This window comes from Pseudophryne corroboree, chromosome 5, assembly GCF_028390025.1.
Source record: "Pseudophryne corroboree isolate aPseCor3 chromosome 5, aPseCor3.hap2, whole genome shotgun sequence".
Lineage (NCBI taxonomy): Eukaryota > Metazoa > Chordata > Amphibia > Anura > Myobatrachidae > Pseudophryne > Pseudophryne corroboree.
Genome location: NC_086448.1, coordinates 404186803 through 404202872, shown reverse-complemented (window position 1 = coordinate 404202872; position 16070 = coordinate 404186803). Strand labels below are relative to the sequence as shown.

The window sequence follows — 16070 nt, the reverse complement described above, 5'->3', positions numbered from 1 at the left end:
TCACATACACAGCATATTGAGCTTGTTACAAGCCATATTATTTTTGAGGGAAGTAATTCTATAAGCTTGCCTTGTGTCACAAGTATACTTAAATGTGCTACAAAGCAGTAGAATTTAGAACTGCTGTAAAGCCAAAAATATTTGCTTTATGGTAAATTATTTTTTACACCCCAACTCACTGTAAAGTCATGTTGAACGTGTCTTTTAATGACAGCGAAGGGAACAGAGCACCTTTTAAATTATCAGAAAATTCTGACTTCTTCTTCTTCTCCTTCTCCTCCTCCTCCTCCTCCTCCTCCTCCTCCTCACACCAGTAGCTGTCAGGCAACTTCAGCTTAGTTATGTGTCTGCCAGGTTTATCTTTTTGATTGCAGATTTGGATGCTTGGGCAGGCTTCAGAGGGGCCAACACAGGTAGGGAGTGTTGTGCACAATAGGGTTAGTGGACTTTAGGAGAAACGTTGGTGATGTACAGTAGCAGTGGTTGGCATGAGAGGGTAAAGAAATAACTTTTATTATACAACAAAGTCTTTAGTCTTGGATTCCCAGTTGGAAGCAGGTATCTGTGTCTGGATGCAGGAACAAGCTGGGATGCTGGAACTGGACTAGAGCAATGACAAATAAAATAGAAACCGGACTGGAACCGGGTTATTGACCGAACTGGAACTCTATAGGAGTTTGAGAGTTTCAGAGTCGCTTTATTTTACCAGACTGGAGGTGGAGAGCAATGGAGAAACAGAGACCGCAGATAACCAAATTGGAACTGGATTAATGGATTGGAATGGTACTGACACCTTAGTATTAGGTAGCTCAGCACAGAGCTACATTTGCTGTAGAAGCGATGTTGTACTGGAGATTTGGGAGTGGTCAGATTGCTTTAATCGGTATCAGTGTCTTGTGATTGGCGGCTGTAATCAGCTTACTGAGAACAGCGACTGGAATGGCTGACAGTGATCAGGTGACTTCTTCCAACATGGGTGCACCCATATCTGTGTTTTGGAGGGAACTCTGGCATGTAGGAAGCAGGCCTGAACCCTTGCGGGGATGGAGAGAGAGCGGAGTGCTGCGGAGAGCGATGCCCGGTGACATGACACTGAGGGAAGCGCTGAGCAGCGGCAATGTAGACAGTCCTCAGTGTACGCAAGGAGCGGTGCCTGCATATAGATCACTGCGCTACCTGTGAGCAGCGTGACAGCATGGTGAAAGCGGTCTGTTCTGCCAGCCTGGATAGGCACCGCAAAGCTAAATAAGATGTTTTAGTGCTCAGGATTGTGACACTCCCTAGTGTTGCTTCCCACTTGCAAGCCCAACAGAACAGATACAGCGACCATTTTCAGGGAGCAGCAGGAGCTCCTTTTCCTCTCCATTGATCCACTGCTATGCTAGAAAGAGTTGTTGATCTGTTTAGAGGATGTTGCATTTTCTTTGGACTTTTTCTCTAACCTGCTCTGGGTTGTACAAGTGCAACTGTCCTTTCTCTATCGTCCTAGTGGATGCTGGGGTTCCTGAAAGGACCATGGGGAATAGCGGCTCCGCAGGAGACAGGGCACAAAAAGTAAAGCTTTAGGATCAGGTGGTGTGCACTGGCTCCTCCCCCTATGACCCTCCTCCAAGCCAGTTAGATTTTTGTGCCCGGCCGAGAAGGGTGCAATCTAGGTGGCTCTCCTAAAGAGCTGCTTAGGAAAGTTTAGCTTAGGTTTTTTATTTTACAGTGAGTCCTGCTGGCAACAGGATCACTGCAACGAGGGACTTAGGGGAGAAGAAGTGAACTCACCTGCGTGCAGGATGGATTGGCTTCTTGGCTACTGGACATCAGCTCCAGAGGGACGATCACAGGTACAGCCTGGATGGTCACCGGAGCCTTGCCGCCGGCCCCCTTGCAGATGCTGAAGTAAGAAGAGGTCCAGAATCGGCGGCAGAAGACTCCTCAGTCTTCTAAAGGTAGCGCACAGCACTGCAGCTGTGCGCCATTTTCCTCTCAGCACACTTCACACGGCAGTCACTGAGGGTGCAGGGCGCTGGGAGGGGGGCGCCCTGGGAGGCAAATGAATACCTATTTTGGCTAAAAATACCTCACATATAGCCTCCGGAGGCTATATGGAGATATTTAACCCCTGCCAGAATCCGTTAAGAGCGGGAGACGAGGCCGCCGAAAAAGGGGCGGGGCCTATCTCCTCAGCACACAGCGCCATTTTCCCTCACAGAAAGGCTGGAGGGAAGGCTCCCAGGCTCTCCCCTGCACTGCACTACAGAAACAGGGTTAAAACAGAGAGGGGGGGCACTAATTTGGCGATATGCTTATATATATATTAAGATGCTATAAGGGAAAACACTTATATAAGGTTGTCCCTATATAATTATAGCGTTTTTGGTGTGTGCTGGCAAACTCTCCCTCTGTCTCTCCAAAGGGCTAGTGGGTCCTGTCCTCTATCAGAGCATTCCCTGTGTGTGTGCTGTGTGTCGGTACGTGTGTGTCGACAGGTAGGAGGACGATGTTGGTGAGGAGGCGGAGCAATTGCCTGTAATGGTGATGTCACTCTCTAGGGAGTCGACACCGGAATGGATGGCTTATTTAGGAAATTACGTGATAATGTCAACACGCTGCAAGGTCGGTTGACGACATGAGACGGCCGACAAACAATTAGTACGGTCCAGACGTCTCAAAAACACCGTCAAGGGTTTTAAAACGCCCGTTTACTTTAGTCGGTCGACACAGACAGGGACACTGAATCCAGTGTCGACGGTGAATAAACAAACGTATTCCTTATTAGGGCCACACGTTAAAGGCAATGAAGGAGGTGTTACGTATTTCTGATACTACAAGTACCACAAAAGAGGGTATTATGTGGGATGTGAAAAAACTACCATAGTTTTTCCTGAATCAGATAAATTAAATAAAGTGTGTGATGATGCGTGGGTTCCCCCCGATAGAAAATTATGGGCGGTATACCCTTTCCCGCCAGAAGTTAGGGCGCGTTGGGAAACACCCTTTAAGGTGGATAAGGCGCTCACACGCTTATCAAAACAAGTGGCGGTACCGTCTATAGATAGGGCCGTCCTCAAGGACCAGCTGACAAGGCTGGAAAATATAATAAAAAGTATATACACACATACTGGTGTTATACTGCGGCCAGCGATCGCCTCAGCCTGGATGTGCAGAGCTAGGGTGGCTTGGTCGGATTCCCTGACTAAAAATATTGATACCCTTGACAGGGACAGTATTTTCTTGACTATAGAGCATTTCTATATATGCGAGATGCACAGAGGGATATTTGCACTCTGGCATCATGAATAAACGCGATGTCCATAACTGCCAGAAGATGTTATGGACACGACAGTGGTCAGGTGATGCAGATTCCAAACGGCACAGTATGGCCGTATACAGGAAGAGGACTTGTTTGGGGTCGGTCCATCGGACCTGGTGGTCACGGCAACTGCTGGAAAATCCACCGTTTTTTACCCTAAGTCACATCTCTGCAGAAAAAGACACCGTCTTTTCAGCCTCAGTCCTCTCGTCCCTATAAGATCATATCTGCCCAGGGATAGAGGAAAGGGAAGAAGACTGCAGCAGGCAGCCCATTCCCAGGAACAGAAGCGTTCCACCGCGTCTGACAAGTTCTCAGCATGGCGCTGAGACCGTACAGGACCCCTGGATCCTACAAGTAGTATCCCAGGGGTACAGATTGGAATGTCGAGACGTTTCCCCTTCGCAGGCTCCTGAAGTCTGCTTTACCAAGTCTCCCTCCGACAAGGAGGTAGTATGGGAAAAAATTCACAAGCTGTATTCCCAGCAGGTGATAATTAAATTACCCCTCCTACTACAGAAAAGGGGTATTATTCCACACTATATTGTGGTACTGAAGCCAGAAGGCTAGGTGAGACTTATTCTAAAAAATTTTTTTTGAACACTTACAAAGGTTCAAATTAAGATGAAGTCACTCAGAGCAGTGATAACGAACCAGGAATAAGGGGACTATATAGTGTCCCGGGACATCAGGGATGCTTACCTCTATGTCCCAAATTTGCCCTTCTCACTAAGGGTACCTCAGGTTCGTGGTGCAGAACTGTCACTATCAGTTTCAGACGCTGCCGTTTGGATTGTCCACGGCACCCTGGGGTCTTTACCAAGGTAATGGCCGAATTGATGATTCTTCTTCGAAGAAAAGGCGTCTTAATTATCCCTTACTTGGACGATCTCCTGATAGGGGCATAGTCCAGGGAACAGTTGGAGGTCGGAGTAGCACTATCTCGGATACTGCTACAATCAGCACGGGTGGATTCTAAATATTCCAAAATCGCAGCTGATCCTGACGACACGTCTGCTGTGCCTAGGGATGATTCTGGACACAGTCCAGAAAAAGGTGTTTCTCCCGGAAGAGAAAGCCAGGGAGTTATCCGAGCTAGTCAGGAACCTCCTAAAAACAGTGCATCATTGCACAAGGGTCCTGGTAAAAATGGTGGCTTCCTACGAAGCAATTCCATTCGGCAGATTTCACGTAAGAACTTTTCAGTGGGATCTGCTGGACAAATGGTCCGGATCGCATCTTCAGATGCATCAGCGGATAACCCAATATCCAAGGACAAGGGTGTCTCTCCTGTGGTGGTTATAGAGTGCTCATCTTCTAGAGGGCAGCAGATTCGGCATTCAGGATTGGATGCTGGTAACCACGGAGCCCAGCCTGAGAGGCTGGGGAGCAGTCACACAAGGAAAAAATGTCCAGGGAGTGTGATCAAGTATGGAGACTTTTCTCCACATAAATATACTGGAGCTAAGGGTAAATTTATAATGCTCTAAGCTTAGCAAGACCTCTGCTTCAAGGTCAGCCGGTATTGATCCAGTGGGAAAAACATCACGGCAGTCGCCCACGTAAACAGACAGGGCGACACAAGAAGCAGGAGGGCAATGGCAGAAACTGCAAGGACTTTTCGCTGGGCGGAAAATCATGTGATAACACTGTCAGCAGTTTTTCATCCCGGGAATGGAAACTGGGAAGCAGACTTCCTCAGCACGACCTCCACCCGGGAGAGTGGAAACTTCATTGAGAAGTTTTTTCCACATGATTGTAAACCGTTGGGAAATACCAAAGGTGGACATGATGGCGTCCCGTCTGAACAAAAAACGGGACAGGTATTGCGCCAGGTCAAGAGACCCTCAGGCAATAGATGTGGACGTTCTGGTAACACCGTGGGTGTACCAGTCGGTGTATGTGTTCCCTCCTCTGCTTCTCATACCTAAGGTGCTGAGAATTATAAGACGTAGAGGAGTAAGAACTATACTCATGGCTCCGGATTGGCCAAGAAGGACTTGGTACCCGGAACTTCAAGAGATGCTTACAGAGGTCTTATGGCCTCTGCCGCTAAGAAGGGACTTGCTTCAGCAAGTACCATGTCTGTTCCAAGACTTACCGCAGCTGCGTTTGTCGGCATGGCGATGGAAAGCCGGATCCTAAGGGAAAAAAGGCATTCCGGAAGAGGTCATTCCTACCCTGGTCAAAGCCAGAAAGGAGGTGACCGCACAACATTATCACCACGTGTGGCGAAAATATGTTGCGTGGTGTGAGGCCAGGAAGGCCCCACAAAGAAATTTCAACTCGGTCGTTTCCTGCATTTCCTGCAAACAGGAGTGTCTATGGGCCTCAAATTGGGGTCCATTAAGGTTCAAATTCGGCCCTGTAAATTTTCTTCCAGAAAGAATTGGCTTCAGTTCCTGAAGTCCAGAAGTTTGTCAAGGGAGTATTGCATATACAAACTCCTTTTTTGTGCCTCCAGTGGCACTGTGGGATCTCAACGTAGTTCTGGGATTCCTCAAATCACATTGGTTTAAAACCAGTCAAATATGTGGATTTGAAGCATCTCACATAAAAAGTGACCATGCTCTTGGCCCTGGCCTGGACCAGGCGAGTGTCAAATTGGTGGTTTTTTCTCAAAAAAGCCCATATCTGTTTGTCCATTCGGACAGGGCAGAGCTGCGGACTCGTCCCCAGTTCTCTCCCTAAGGTGGTGTCAGTGTTTCACCTGAACCAGCTTATTGTGGTGCCTTGCACCTACTAGGGACTTGGAGGACTCCAAGTTGCTAGGAGTTGTCAGGGCCCTGAAAATATGTTCCAGGACAGCTGGAGTCAGAAAATCTGACTCGCTGTTTATACTGTATGCACCCAACAAGTTGGGTGCGCCTGCTTCTAAGCAGGCGATTGCTCGTTGGATTTGTAACGCAATTCAACTTGCACATTCTGAGGCAGGCCTGCCACAGTCTAAATCGGTTAAGGCCCATTCCACAAGGAAGGTGGGCTCATCTTGGGCGGCTGCCCGAGAGGTCTCGGCATTACAACTCTGCCGAGCAGCTACGTGGTCAGGGGAGAACACGTTTGTAAAATTCTACAAATTTGATATCCTGGCAAAAGAGGACCTGGAGTTCTCTCATTCGGTGCTGCAGAGTCATCCGCACTCTCCCGCCCGTTTGGGAGCTTTGGTATAATCCCCATGGTCCTTTCAGGAACCCCAGCATCCACTAGGACGATAGAGAAAATAAGAATTTACTTACCGATAATTCTATTTCTCGGAGTCCGTAGTGGATGCTGGGCGCCCATCCCAAGTGCGGATTATCTGCAATACTTGTACATAGTTACAAAAATCGGGTTATTATTGTTGTGAGCCATCTTTTCAGAGGCTCCGCTGTTATCATACTGTTAACTGGGTTTAGATCACAAGTTGTACGGTGTGATTGGTGTGGCTGGTATGAGTCTTACCCGGGATTCAAAATTCCTCCCTTATTGTGTACGCTCGTCCGGGCACAGTACCTAACTGGCTTGGAGGAGGGTCATAGGGGGAGGAGCCAGTGCACACCACCTGATCCTAAAGCTTTACTTTTTGTGCCCTGTCTCCTGCGGAGCCGCTATTCCCCATGGTCCTTTCAGGAACCCCAGCATCCACTACGGACTCCGAGAAATAGAATTATCGGTAAGTAAATTCTTATTTTTACTTTTCTTCTCTTATTCTCTTTGCGCAAGGGCTTTTTCTTTTATGTGGAAAAAAATTCTGATGGCAAAAATTGTGGCCTGCTCCAGATGTCACCAGATGTAAGGTTGAGGATCCAGCCTTTTGCTCTGTTCCATCTCAGAGAGCTCTCGCAGCTCACCTAGTGCTTCTGTGTGCTGAACAGGGATACTCCCTCCTCTGCTATTGCTAGGGGAGTCATCAGACCATGGAAAGCAGGATTACACCATTCCCATTTGAATTCCACTACCTCAGCACCAGATGACACCGTTAATGATCTCTTGCAATTGTCCTCTTTCCAGGGAATGTTATTACTGCCGCCACCTCTTTCTGTTCACTGAAGCTGTGGCTGGGTAGGCCATCCCCACATGCAGATGGAGTCCATTTCTGCCTATGAGAAAGTTGAGATGGCAGAATGCTCTGACCTGGTGGCTTACTCAGATTCCAGTAATGAGTTAGTCTGGGAAGCTGGGAGTTGAGGTTCGAGCGCATACTGTGCAGAATCAGAAGTTCCTGGTTCTTTTTAAATGCAAAAAGGGGCACTTTATTGACTTTTTCTCTGGCTGGGTCCACAGGATTATCCACAGGATAACATTGGGATATTGTCGAGCGACAGCGAAAATAGCACCAACACGGTCACAAGCTTTCTGGCCTCCCAGGATGTATTGGGGCCTCCACTATATAGTCCCGCCCACTGACTCAGTCAGATCAGTTTTTTGCTTGGTGCGGCAGGAAGCCGCATGGTCACAGGGCTGCTGTGAAAGCAGCCTCAAGCTTTCATTACTTTATTTTTATAGACTTACTATTTTGGTTTTTGAGCGACTTCTCTTAACAGCGTCTTAAACGCATATTAGAAAGAGTCGCTCCAACAACTCCCCACCGGGTCGCAACAACGCTTACCTTCGCGGTACAGTGCTGTCTCGACGGGCGTCTTTGTCGGATGTTCTAGCAGGTCCAGCAGACGTTACCAGGCTGTGGCCGGAGCATGGGGAGACGGTGAGTCTATGGACTTCCTCTTACTAGAGGGGTCAGGACACAGCTACACTGATTTGGTGGAGACTGCAAACAGTGTGTTGATGCGCCGAACATCTCGAGTGTGACAGCGCTACGCTCTGGGGATCATAGGCGCCAGGACTAGGAGAGGCCGCGATCCTGGGAGTTTAAGTCAACAGGGGGTTTCAGACGCTCTCCTGGCCGTCCCTCCTCCGAGTTCATGGCCAGTTCCCACGTGTCTCTCGTTTCATGAACTGAATGACCTCACTTCCGGCTCAGACGCTACCACGAGGGTACTCTGTCGCAGCTTAGACGCTGCGGTTGTGTACACTGGATATAAACCCGCCCAGACCGAGTCGCAGGCCTTAGCGTCTGCATGCACGTGGAGTCGCTCAGCGTCTGTGTCCGTTGGTGAGCGTCCGTGTCAGTTATCAGTTACCAAGAGCGGCAGTGTACACCAGTAGCGTCTGAATCCACTCAGCGTCTTACGAGCGTCTTTGCTTGGATATGGAAGTGTGGTGAGTCTCCCTGTATCCCGCTCTCTGGAGGCAGGGTATACAGTACTGAAAATTCCTTCTACTTCTTAGTGTGCATTGTTAATTTTTAGTACCTATTGCATACGAGACCTGTATATTACTGTGTTTTCTGCATGTTATGTTGAAAAAAAGAACCAGTTAAACAGAAGTACAATTTTCCTACTTATGTATAAGTTATTATGGAGGTTGTATTCTCATATGACAATGTCTAATGCTTTAACATGTGACTGACTGCTAGTATGCGTGCTGACTTTTCTGTGTAATGTCAGTCCCGTTCTGACCCTCAAATCAGGTGCACTGTGGTCAGATTGATTTCACCTCTATATACTGATTATAGGGTGTTTTTCAGTCACAAAATTGTGTAGTCAATATCAGAAAAAATGTCTGTGAGCGGCAAAAGTGATGAGGAGAATTTGTCAAGCACTCCCATAGCCCTAACATGCTTCTCTTTTAAGTCAGGGGTAATTGATATGAATCAATTGGTCACTTATGAGGGTTTGTGTGCAAACTGTTTCGCTTTTCAGCGAAGTAAAAAACAGGAGTTAGTTCAACCTCCTGTAGAGCCACCATGGAATATGTTTGCGAAGACTCTGTCTTCAATAGCGGACAGGTTAGCTCCAGTAGCACCACCTCAAGGGTTAGGTTACACTATGAACCCATACATGCAGCTCCCTTCCTATGGTTTGGTTCCAGTAGCCTCTACAAGCAACCAAGGGGCAGGTAAGACTAAGACAGATACGTCTGTATGGCAGACTACACAAGAGGATACATCGGATGATGATGCGGAAACAATAGATTCAACTCCGTATGATGATCAGTCGCAGAGCTTTAGTTCAGATGATGTAGCTGAACTCATTAATGCAGTAAAGGCTGTGCTTTCTCTGGAAGAACCAGCCAAGACAGCGTTAAAAGCAAAAGCACCTGTATTCAAACGAACAAAGTCAGTGAAAGCTGAATTTCCAGCGTCAGAGGAGTTGACGGAAATGATGGATGAGTCTTGGGCAGCGCCCGGTAAAAAGTATAAGATTCCTAGGAGATGGGATTCTTATTATCCATTTCCTGCTGGAGATTGTTCGAAGAGAGAAGTTCCTCCAAAAGTAGATGCACATGTTCTGCTACTCGTGCATAAATCTGCTTTGCCACTGTCATCTACCTCTTTGAATGATGTCACAGACAGGAGGGTAGAGAGCCTATTGAAAAATATTTTTTCTCTTGTGGGTGCAGTGGTAAGACCTGCTATGGCTTCGGCCTGGGTAGCAAAGGCAATGGGCGAATGGATAGAGGAACTAGAGAATGACATCCCCTCTCCTACTAGGGAGCAAGAGGATCGTCTTTGCCGTTTAAGACAATCTGCCCAGTATTTAGAAGAAGCAGCCATTGATGTAGGCACTGTTGCTTTTAGAGCTTCAGCCCTGGCAGTAATCGCTCGCACAGCAGTCTGGCTACGGACCTGGAAGGCAGATGCGGAGTCCAAGAAAGAATTGGAAGCATTGCCTTTCGTGGGTAATATATTATTTGAAAAACCTTTATCGGATATCCTAGAGTCAGAGGCTGAATCGAAGAAGGTCAGATTTCCGGCTACCTACAACCCTAAGTCCAAGGGTTTAAAATTTAGCTCATTTCGCTGGCAAAGCAAAGCGAAAGGTAAAGAGGAGCCTAAACAACCCCAGTTTAAATCCAGGGGTAGGAAGCAGTGGGCTAGCAAAAAGCCAGTTTCCAAACCTGAACAGAAACCCTCAGCCTGAAGATACGGGCCTCCGCCTGGAGAATTCCAGGGTTGGGGGCCGACTCCTGCAATTTGCACACACATGGCAACAGTCAACAACAGATGCCTGGGTGCAGAAGGTAGTATCTCAGGGGTATGGGTTCCCATTCAGGAGGCAGCCTCCTCAAAGATTTTTTTGCACCAGCCCGTCTCGTATAGAGTCGAAGGCCAATGCCCTGCAAGAAGCAGTCCAAAAATTACTGCAGTCAGGTGTGATTGTCCCAGTACCTCCATCACAAAAGGGACAGGGGTATTACTCCAATCTGTTTCTAATCCAGAAACCAAATGGGTCATATCGACCAATTCTAAATCTGAAGATGTTGAACAATTACATATGGATCCCGAAGTTCCACATGGAGACGTTACGCTCCATAATGTTGGCTATGGAACCGGGAGACTATATGGTATCTCTGAATGTATGGGATGCTTACCTACATGTGCCTATAGCACTATCACATCAGTGTTACCTCAGGTTTGCCATCCTCAAGGAACACTTCCAGTTCCAAGCTCTGCCCTTCGGGCTAGCTACAGCACCCAGGGTGTTTACCAAGTTCATGGTGGTTATGGCAGCTTGTCTGCGCAAACAAGGGATAAGAATATTCCCATACCTGGACGACCTATTAATCTTATCACAGTCGCAAGATTTACTGTTGAGCCATCTCCAACAGACGATAGTTTGTTTACAGAGACGCGGGTGGCTCATAAATTGGGATAAGTCGTCCCTGAATCCGTCACAGCGGATGGTTCATTTGTGAGCCATATTGGATTCAGACCTACAGAGAGTTCTCTTACCAGAGAAGAAAATAGTCAAGGTGCAGGTCATGGCTCAGGAAGCGTTGCAAGCCCAGACAATGTCAGTCCATGCAGCAATGCGACTGTTGGGTCTGATGGTATCAACATTCGACATGGTGGAATTTGCGCAATTCCACTCCAGACCGTTGCAGCATCTCATTTTGGCCGAATGGAACGGAAATCATCAAACAATAAAGAAGCAGATGATAAAGATTCCAGTAAATGTAATAAGGTCTCTAGCATGGTGGCTACAGACAGACCATTTAAACAAGGGGAGACCCTTTTGGATAAAAGAGTGGCAAGTCCTGACGACAGATGCCAGCCTGCAAGGCTGGGGGCGGTACTCGGAAGCCTATGGTTCCAGGGAAAATGGACCGCAAGGGAAAGTCGCCTGCCGATAAATCTGTTAGAAATAAGAGCCATTTACTTGGCCCTAGTTCAGGCAAAGGACAATCTAAAAGGAAGACCAGTCCAGATCCGCTCAGACAATGCGACGGCAGTAGCATACCTCAATCATCAAGGAGGAACTCACAGCAAGAGTCTGATGGAGGAAGTAACTCCCATTCTAAAATGGGCGGAACTCCATCTCCCAGCATTGTCTGCAGTATTTGTCCCGGGTGTACTAAATTGGGAAGCGGATTTTCTCAGTCGGCACACCATTCAGGAAACCGAATGGGCACTACACCCAGAAGTGTTTCAGACACTGGTGAACAGATGGGGTCTACCGGAGATAGACCTTATGGCGTCTCATCTAAACAACAAAGTTCCGAGGTACGGATCAAGAACAACGGACCCAGGAGCGATCCTGGTAGACGCACTGTCAGTAGAATGGAGGTTTCGGCTGGCAAATCTGTTCCCTCCAATATCTCTGTTACCCAGAGTAGTGAGAAAGATAAAACAGCCAAAAGGAGCAATCATTCTAATAGCTCCAGCTTGGCCAAGAAGGCATTGGTACACAGATCTGTTGAGAATGTCCGTGGAAGCACCGATACTGCTCCCTCAACGTCCAGATCTGTTAATGCAGGGTCCTTGTTGTCAAGGTCATCTAGATCGTCTGTCTTTGACGGCGTGGCTGTTGAAACCTCTATCTTAGAGGCTAAGGGATTTTCAAAGCAGGTAATCCAAACCATGCTTAGAGCAAGAAAGCCTTCTTCGGCCCGTGTATATCATAGAATATGGCAAGCCTATATTCATTGGTGTTCTGGAAAAAATTACAATCCGAGATCTTTTAAAGTAGCTAGAATTTTGGATTTCCTGCAGGCAGGATTGGATAAAGGGTTGAAGGTTGCTTCCTTGAGGGTGCAAGTCTCAGTGTTGACTGTATGGTTTCAGCAGAAGATTGCTGACCTACAGGATGTACGTACATTTTTCCAAGGAGTAGTTCATATTCAACCTCCAATTGTTCCTCCTGCAGCTCCCTGGGATTTGAATTTAGTTCTTAAATTTCTCCAGGGTCCTTTGTTTGAACCACTTGAGAGAGCGGATCTTAAGTGGTTAACGGTTAAAGTTCTTTTTTTACTGGCAATGGCGTCAGCCAGAAGAGTGTCAGATTTAGGAGCATTATCATGCAAGTCTCCTTTCCTAAGTTTTTTTCCAGACAGAGCAGTTCTCAGAACGAGATCTAGTTATCTTCCAACGGTGGTGTCAAAATTTCACCTGAATGAAGAGATTGTAGTCCCAGCTTTTCAGGTATCGGGACTATCTGTGGGAGAAGCGTCGCTGGACGTGGTCCGGGCTTTAAAAATCTACATAGATCGTACTAGTGCCATCAGGAAAACGGATTCCCTCTTCATCCTCTACGGATTCCATAGGAGAGGTTGGCCTACTAGTAAACAGACGCTGGCGAGATGGCTCCGAATGGTAATATCTGAAGCTTATTCTCATGCAGATCTCCCTATTCCGGCTAATGTCTCTGCACACTCTACACGTAAAGTAGGTCCTTCTTGGGCAGCACAACAGGGTGCATCAGCAGAACAGTTTTATGTAAGGCAGCCACATGGTCTTCAATAAACACATTCATCAGACATTATGCCTTGGATACTTTTGCCTCTCATGACGCAGACTTCGGGCGAAAGGTCCTCCTGTGCAATCAGGAGCGTCCCCACCACTAAAATGGCTTTGGGAATCCCAATGTTATCCAGTGGATAATCCTGTGGACCCAGCCAGAGAAATAAACGTTATGGTAATAACTTACTGTTGATAACGTGATTTCTCTTATATCCACAGGGATCCCACCCTGACGCATCTGATTTGAGGATCTAGACAAACACTAAAAACCTCTTCCTTCTTGTATGGAAGGGTGTGCAGGTGTGTTCTTATCGCCTGTACAGGTCTCTACCTAATGTTCCTGCCTAAAATCGCTGTGGAAAGAGCTGATCTGACTGAGTCAGTGGGCGGGACTATATAGTGGAGGCCCCAATGCATCCTGGGAGGCCAGAAAGCTTGTGACCGTGTTGGTGCCGTTTTCGCTGTCGCTCGACAATATCCCAATGTTATCCTGTGGATACCTGTGGACATAAGAGAAATCACGTTATCAACAGTAAGTTCTTACCATAACGTTTATTTCCCATTCAGTTAAAGGACCTTTATGGTGAGGCATTACCACACATTGTCGAAGACTTCAAGTAAAGCATGAATTGCAGTGTAGTGTTGGTACTGTATCAAGGGACGAGAGAATAAAGGAATACAAGAAAGATACATCTTCCCTTATATATTTGAAGGCTGCAGATTCTTCATCGTAGCTTTCATCAATATGAAATAATAGAAGCAAAATATCATAGTGCACCAAATTGAAAAATATCCAGTTTGTTGGTAATACTTATATTTTGAAAAACACTCTTCATGAGAGTTCTATACTTATATACTGTATGAGTGTTTTTCATAATTATAAGCATTACAGACAAATTGGTCTTTTATCTGTTTGGTGGATGATAAACCTATTTGATTTTGATTTTTTCTGATTTTTTTTCGCTCTCCTTCCCAAGTTCCTTTATACTTTACGGGGGGGGTTTTCTCCTGTTTTACATTGGTCCATATGGGTAAGACCCAGGCATTGTCAAGCTTTGACTGTTCCCAGGATGCACTGCACCACCTCCTCGGTAACCCTGCCAACTGGAGCTCAGTTTGTAAGTTGGTGCCTGCAGAGCAGGTCACTAACAGGTGGGGCTGCGCTAGGCAGCCCTGAAAAGAAGATAAAAATGTAGACATCACATGTCACCAGGCGCTATATTACATAAATAAATGCAAAATGTATAAAGAACTAATAATGTTACGTTCCTTTTGTATTCAAAGAAGATGGTACAGTCCTTTGTAGAGGATTTGATAGTAGATACAGATGATTTCTCTCAAATTGTCAATTGTCCAGGGAACCCTTTCAGACTCGTATAAAAGGAAAAAATAAGCAAACAATGTAGTCCTGTTTTTTTGTAGCAAATAAGTGGATAAATACAGATGTGATCCTAGAAGAGTGATAGATGGGCGTACACCACTCACAGAGAAATAGGTAAGTATAAACACATCAAGGTATCTTTACTATGCATGCCAATGGACCTTCATGTATTCATATCAGTATTCAACGATCCCAAATGAAAATAATTAGGTAAGTAAAAGCCGCAATGCGTCTTTTACTTACCTAATAGCACTCCCATCGAAGCTAGAATGTGGACTCCTGTAAAGGTATCTTTGCACTTAACAACCACGAGTGGACAATATTGTGTACCCCAACTCGCACTGTTGCATTGACTCCTATCATGGACTTCTATCCACTGACAAGAGATGGCCCTGTTTGTCCCAGATGATGATGGAGATGCTGTCTATCCAGTGGCTGCATGATCTTACTGAGAGAGAGAGAGTGATATGGAGCGTAGTGAGCATTTGAGCAAAATAAGGTGATGTATTACTGGCCGTGTCTGTATTTGAATTAGTTTGTAATAACTACTTACTGTGTAAATTGTTACCATGTAACTATATATATATATATATATATATATATATATATATATATATACTGTACATTGTGATATATTGAATACATATCCTGTTAATAACAAATATATATACATCAATGAGCTTTGAAACTCAGATAATGTGTGGGTGTATTGTTTTTCTCTTATGGGATGCAGTGTTTTGCGATGTATAGCGCACATTCATAGCACATGGTAATAAGATGCGCAGGCGTCCACAGTATAACAGTCTATAATAGAGCTGGCATTTTAAATATGTTAGAAAATAATTTGACTTGCACTATATATATATATATATATATATATATATATATATACACAAACAAAAAACCCAGCACTCACCAAAGTAAACTCGCTTATCCTCAACAATTCAATAAATAAATGATGGGGGTTTAGTTAGTGGATTGGCCAATGCACGGAAGCCTGCATACCGATTTTCAAGGTACCCCACCTTCATGCAGGTCCTACACTATCACAGAGTCTCAAAACCTGACTACTTCACTGCTGTTACACACATCATCTGCCTGCTAGATTTAATGTGTACCTGCCACACCTTTATGGCTTTTAAAGGTACACTAGTCACCTTATGCACTGGCTCAAAGATGATTTCTAAGGAACAGATGAGACAGGTTCAGGATAAGAAATAGATTAACCCCATCGTATACACACAGAGAAAAAACCACAGCACTCACCACACCAGAAGCGGGGCACAGCTATGCACTTACCACTCACAGGGTGGGGTGCATGTAACACAGCACTCTCCACCACAAAAGCGGGCTTCCGTGCATTGGCCAATCCACTAAACTAAACCCCCATCATTTATTTATTGAATTTTGAGGATAAGTGAGTTTACTTTGGTGAGTGCTGGGTTTTTTATTTGTATTTATTAGAGCGATGTGGTCATGGGCTACATGCACCCCACCCTGTGAGTGGTAAGTGCATAGCTGTGCCCCGCTTCTGGTGTGGTGAGTGCTGTGGTTTTTTTCTCTGTGTATATATGTATGTATATCTCTCTCTCTCTCTCTCTCTC

At 46.0% G+C, this 16070-nt stretch overlaps 1 protein-coding gene across 2 annotated transcripts in view; it reads left to right on the top strand.

Moving 5' to 3' along the window:
• Positions 1-16070, top strand: part of ZNF830 (zinc finger protein 830) — a 545853-nt gene that overhangs the window by 388554 nt on the left and 141229 nt on the right. The window lies entirely within an intron of this gene.